Genomic DNA, 5771 nt, shown 5'->3' with positions numbered 1-5771 from the left:
AGTCACGGATAATCTTCTCCATTGCCCTTCTGGAAGATGTGATAGATCCATCAGGACGTCGGAGGGCAGTCATCTTGGTCTTGTAGTTGGCAAAGGACAGGCAGGCATTGCGAATGCTTTTCCTGGCTTCTGCTGCATCTGCCAGCACTGCTGCTCTTCTCTCTTTGAGATCTTCCTTTATCGCTTCTCTGCTCTGTTTTGCAAGCTCAGACATTCGCTTGCAGTTGCCTGAGGCTTGCGCCAAGCCATGTTGGCAAATGAGCTCGGGAGTTTTTGAGGACAGGTTTCTTTTTGTGGCTATCTCTCTCTCAGCATTCTTCATACACTCATGAAGGTGTTGAACCAGTCGATCGTATTCCTCGTCAATGTTGTCAACAATGGCATCTTCCCATGTTACCACAATAGTGCCAAAGAACTCCCAGTTCATGGTCGTTCTGGGAGTTGTTTTCTTAAACTTTGCAGCCCTTTCTCCCCAATCCATGAAGTAGAATTTTGCATGAAGGAGACGGTGGTCCCATTCCATTTGGAATTTTGGGACAACAGCGACATTGGTCAGGCAAAATTGTCGATTGAATATTATGTGGTCAGTTTTGTTGTGGAACCGTCCACCAGGAGACTCCCATGTCCATGTCCCATGCTGGTCTATGATGCAGCAGTTTTTCTGAATACAGATTCAAAAGACAACATTAATGGCTTCTATTAGAATGTGTTTTAAAAATAGGAAACACATGCACATGATTTGGATCTATCTAAGAAACAAGATAAACTGAAATTTTTTTTCAAGTCCTGCCTTTTGTTCACTGTGTGCAGCCAGCACTTTGCAAGCTGCTTCTCTATTGATTTCTTTTGTAACCTCCAAGATTTCTTTCTCCTCCTTTGCTATTGATTTATCATACTGTGGCATTTCAGGGGCAAAGCTCAAAACTTCAGCTAAGAAATACATAAAGTACCTTTAATGAAAATATGAAGACATGAATCTATAACCTCCATCCCCCGGGCTAGCCTTTTAATACTTTATACTTGGCCTTCTTTCATTTTATATACATTGAATATATTTATCTATCAGTTTATAGAAAACTTTCTTATTTATTTATTCAAAAGCTCTGTTGATCTGGATACCCAAGAATACAGTCTCTCTTTGATGGCAACTTGTATGTTTTCTTTTACATTATTGCAATGCAAGTATTTGTTTAATACTGTACAAATATGTGCAAGTATATCTGTAGTATATCTATAGTTATGTCTTTTGGGGAAATTACAGATATAATTTCTATAATTACAACCAAAATGTTGGCAAATAGGAGGAACAAATAAATTTTAATTTAATTTTGATTATTTATTTATTTATTTGGGCTGGAGCGATAGCACAGCGGTAGGGCGTTCACCTTACACGCGGCCAACATGGCCGACCCGAGTTCGATTCCTCTGCCCCTCTCGGAGAGCCGGCAAGCTACCGAGAGTATTCGATATGCTAGACACAGTAACAACAAAAATCTCCAATGGAGACGTTACTGGGCCCGCTCGAGCAAATCGACGATCAACGGGAGGGCCTTTACCTTTACCTTTTACCTTTTGGAAACACTATTATAAATATCTAATAGTCCTTTTCTTTAACCTGCAGGAGAAATATCATATTTCACAGGTGAAGCCCATTTTTGGAAGTGGATGAAATGATCTGAAATGAGTTGGATATTTTCCCAGTAAGTTCTTGGCATTTTATAGGTATCAGATTTTAAAGTTTTTATAATAATTCTAGGAAGGTGCTGTTGCTACTATCCTCACTTTACTTTTGTTTGAATTTATTTTTAATTTAAATTTATTTTAATTATAATAATTAGAAATGATCACTCAGGATAAGAACTGAGTGTTGAAAGTAGGTAGCGGGATACGTAGACAATAACCTTTCAGTATTTCAGTATTTGATTAACTTTACACCAGCTTGACTGATGTAAAGTTAATCATCAAATTAACAAAGTTCTTACAACCCTCTGCCACTGTCCCTGCATCAGTTCTCATCTGCTTCTCAGCCCTCTTATTCCCTCCACTCCGTGTTAATCAGATTTGTAAACTCAAGATCCAGGGCTTGTCACTTATTCTCTTGTCTTGTCTCTCTATTCCACAGACAAGTGAGATCATCTGGTATTTGTTCTTCTCCCACTGACTTATTTCGCTTAACACAATGACCTTCTGTTCCACCCACATTGCAGTGAGTGGCAGTATTTCTTCTTTTTTTTTTCCCTTATAGCTGCATAGTATTCCATTCCATGAGCCACAACTATGTTGTTGGACATTGGACTAGTCTCTATTTAAAGATAAGGAGATAAAGGGAGATACGTGAAGGGAAGCTGAGTAACCTGCTTCCCTCCATAAGGACTCAGTTTATATACTTAAATTAGACCAAGTGAGCTGCATCATAACTTCTCTAAAAGTAATTCTGTTATCTTGTCTTTTGTCATGTGGGACATGCCCAGCTAAGCTCCGGGCTTACTCCTGGCTCTGTGTTTTATGACATTCTTGTTTGGGCTCAGAGAACCACATGGGATACAGGGGCTCAAACCTGGGTTGACTGTGTGCAAACCAAGCACCCTAACTGCTGGACTATCTCTCCAGCCTCCAAAGTAAGGATTTGGAAAAATTTTCTCACAACCATATAGCTGGGAAGTGATAGTCTTGGCACTTCATCCTGGTTTGCTCTAAGGGGCAGTTTCACGAGTCAGCTTGGCTATAGTCTCCCCTGGGGTGCTGAGTCACAGTCTAGGTGCTGCTGTGAAGGTAGTTTAGGATGTGTTCAAGCCCCTAACCAGATGATTGGAACAAAAGGAGTTAATCCTAGTTTTTCCTAGATAATCTTCGTGGGCCTAACTCAACCAGTAGGAAACTCTCTAGGAGTGACACTGACGTCTCTTCCCTGGTGAGATGTTTTACCTGTGGACTGCAGCTTCAAAGAGTATGGTCCAGCCCACTCTTCCTGTTGGTTTGCCCTGTGGTCTTCAGACTAGCTTAGCCAGATCCCACCATCACATAAGGCAATGATTTTTTTCTTTTTTTTTTTTGGCCATACCCAGAGATGCTCAGGGCTTACTCCTGGCTCTGCATTCAGCAGTTACTTCTGTCGTTGCCCAGGGGACCACATGGAACAGCGGGATCAAACCTGGGTTGTCTACATGCAGGGCAAGTGCTCTAGTGGCTGTAACCATCTCTCTGACCCACCAAGGACTTCTCTAATGTAGGCATACTATGGATCTTAGCATGCTTTTCATTTTTCTGATTGACACCTGACCAGAATTACCTGAATTCTAATTTCACACATTAACCAAAATATTGCACTTGATCTTTATATTTGTCAAATTAGAGAACTGAACTCAAGTTTGGAGCTTTGAACTGCATATTCACCTTAATCACACATTAAAGATATTTTAATTACAGCACCATGCATCAATACTGTTACAATAGTTTCATGCAGACAATGTTCCAACCCTCCACCCTCCATCATAGTGTTCGCTTCCTTCTGCCATCCTTCCCTCCTCCCAGCCTTCCCTTGGTAAGCTCAACTCTGCAGAACAGCTCTCAGGTTCTGTTCCCCTTGGCCATCTATTATTTCCTGATTATGTTTTTTATTTGCATGTCGTCCTTGCACAGGGGCCATGCTAATCTTCTCTGTATCATTCCAATTTTAGTATATGCTGGAGCGATATCACAGCGGGTAGGGCGTTTGCCTTGCACACAGCCCACATGGCCGACTCGAGTTCGATTCCTCCGCCCCTCTCGGAGAGCCAGGCAATCGACCCAGAGTATCTCGTCTGCACAGCAAAGCCTGGCAAGCTCCCCGTGACGTATTTGATATGCCAAACACAATAACAGCAGTCTCACAATGGAGACGTTACTGGGCCCGCTCGAGCAAATTGATGAACAACGGGAGGGCAGTGCTATAGTGTTACATGTTTCTTATATCCCACATAAGAGAGATGGATCTGTATCTGCCCTCCTGTCTGCTTTCACTCACTATGATGCTCTCCATTTTCAACTGCATGGTCGCTAAACTACACAATTTCATGTTAATGGTTCTTGCCATACCTTGCTTCATATTATCAGCATTCTATGCTGCACTCTGAATTGATAAGCATTTGAAGGCAGAACTAGTTTTTTTTCCTTCTTTTTCCAATGCTGTTTCTGCCACTGACAGTCATAATGTCATTGGTCTTTAATTCTGTCTGCTCATGTTCTATTTTTCATTTTTTTTCATTTCATCATCCTGTTAATCGTCGATTGCCTCGAGCAGGCCCCAGTAACGTCTCTTTCATCCTAGCCCTGAGATTATATTCAAGGCTCTTTAGGAGAATGAGACCCATCATTGTTACTGGTATTTGGCATATTTGGTAGGCCACGGGGAGTTTGCCAGACTCTGCCCTGTGGGCAGGCTACATTCGATAGCCTGCAAGTTTGTCCAAAGTAGGAATGAGACAATAAGATGTCATAAAGAAAAGTTCTGATAAGATGTCGCGCGGCCGCAAATGCGGCCGCGCGGTTCCGGGATCTGAATTTTATAGTCTCTGAGTCTTGGCCGCTGATGGGATTACACGGTGCCAGGGGGCCAGGTGGTGGGTGTGACCCCCGCCTACTGGAATTTGGAGGATCTGGGTGGAAGATGCTCGACTCCAATTCGAGTAGGCTTGGAGGTCTCGGCCCCGGAACCCGCGTGGCTTTGTCCCTCTGCCAGTACCTTCATGTGTGCGGAGAGTGGTCTCAGCATGGTGGTGGCTGAGAAGACCTCCAGGACCAGCCACCACCATGCTGAGACCACTCTCATGTTCTATGGGAATTCTTTTTCCTTTTCTGACTTTTCTCTGAATTTCCAATTTCAATTCTTTTAAGCTTTCAGATGCTTTAAATGTTAGTCAGTATTGCTCTACTGACCCATCCATTATTAAGGATTGTCCTGGGTAATGTTAAACCTCAGTGGTCAAGGAGGTGATATTCTCTCAATGCTGGCTGGACAGTGATTTAAAACCTCTTCTAACTGGTCTTCCTAGGCTGAACCTCTGACAAATATTGGCAAGTAAAATTTTACAACTTTGCATTCCTTAATGAATACAATTGGAAGGGAGAAACAGGCTTCTTACTGTAGATAAGTCCTAATTCCAAGGTCAAAAGGCTATCAAAGAGCAGATTCTATGTGTTGACTGATTGATAGATCCAAAGAGGTCCCAGGCTATTCCAATGTTGATGCTCTGAAGTTGTTCAAGTTGTTCAGGGACAGAAGAAGGCCTCCTATTTGCAAGGGATGTGCTCAACCTGTAAGATCTCTTTCCCACTTACACTTTTGATCTGTTTTCCTATCTCTTTTTGTGTAACAGTTGGTGTTTAAAAAGAATCAATACATCTTTGTTTTGGGGCACCAGAACAAGATCTATATGTTACTAGTATAAAGGCTAAGAAAAGGTAAAGGCCCTCCCGTTGATCGTGGATTTGCTCGAGCGGGCCCAGTAACGTCTCCATTGGAGACTTTGTTGTTACTGTGTCTGGCATATCGAATACTCTCGGTAGCTTGCCGGGCTCTCCGAGAGGGGCGGAGGAATCGAACTCGGCTCGGCCATGTTGGCCGATTGTAAGGCGAACGCCCTACCGCTGTGCTATCACTCCAGCCCTTAAGGCTAAGAAAACAAGATATAAAAATATAAAAATAATAGATGCCTCACCTTAACATTTTTACTTCAGAATTAAGACGAGAATTGAAGTTTTGAACTCGTGTTTGAGGTTAGGAAATTAATTTC

At 42.4% G+C, this 5771-nt stretch overlaps 1 non-coding gene across 1 annotated transcript; it reads right to left on the bottom strand.

Moving 5' to 3' along the window:
- Positions 1–3594: 3594 nt before the first annotated feature.
- On the bottom strand, positions 3595–3701 carry LOC130021924 (U6 spliceosomal RNA). The gene has a single exon (XR_008792251.1). It is a non-coding gene; the product is annotated as a U6 spliceosomal RNA (small nuclear RNA).
- Between the last annotated feature and the right edge of the window lie 2070 nt (positions 3702–5771).

This window comes from Sorex fumeus, unplaced genomic scaffold (assembly GCF_029834395.1).
Source record: "Sorex fumeus unplaced genomic scaffold, SorFum_2.1 ptg000018l, whole genome shotgun sequence".
NCBI lineage: Eukaryota > Metazoa > Chordata > Mammalia > Eulipotyphla > Soricidae > Sorex > Sorex fumeus.
Note: the sequence above shows the minus strand (reverse complement) of the source record. Positions and strands in the feature narration are given on the sequence as shown.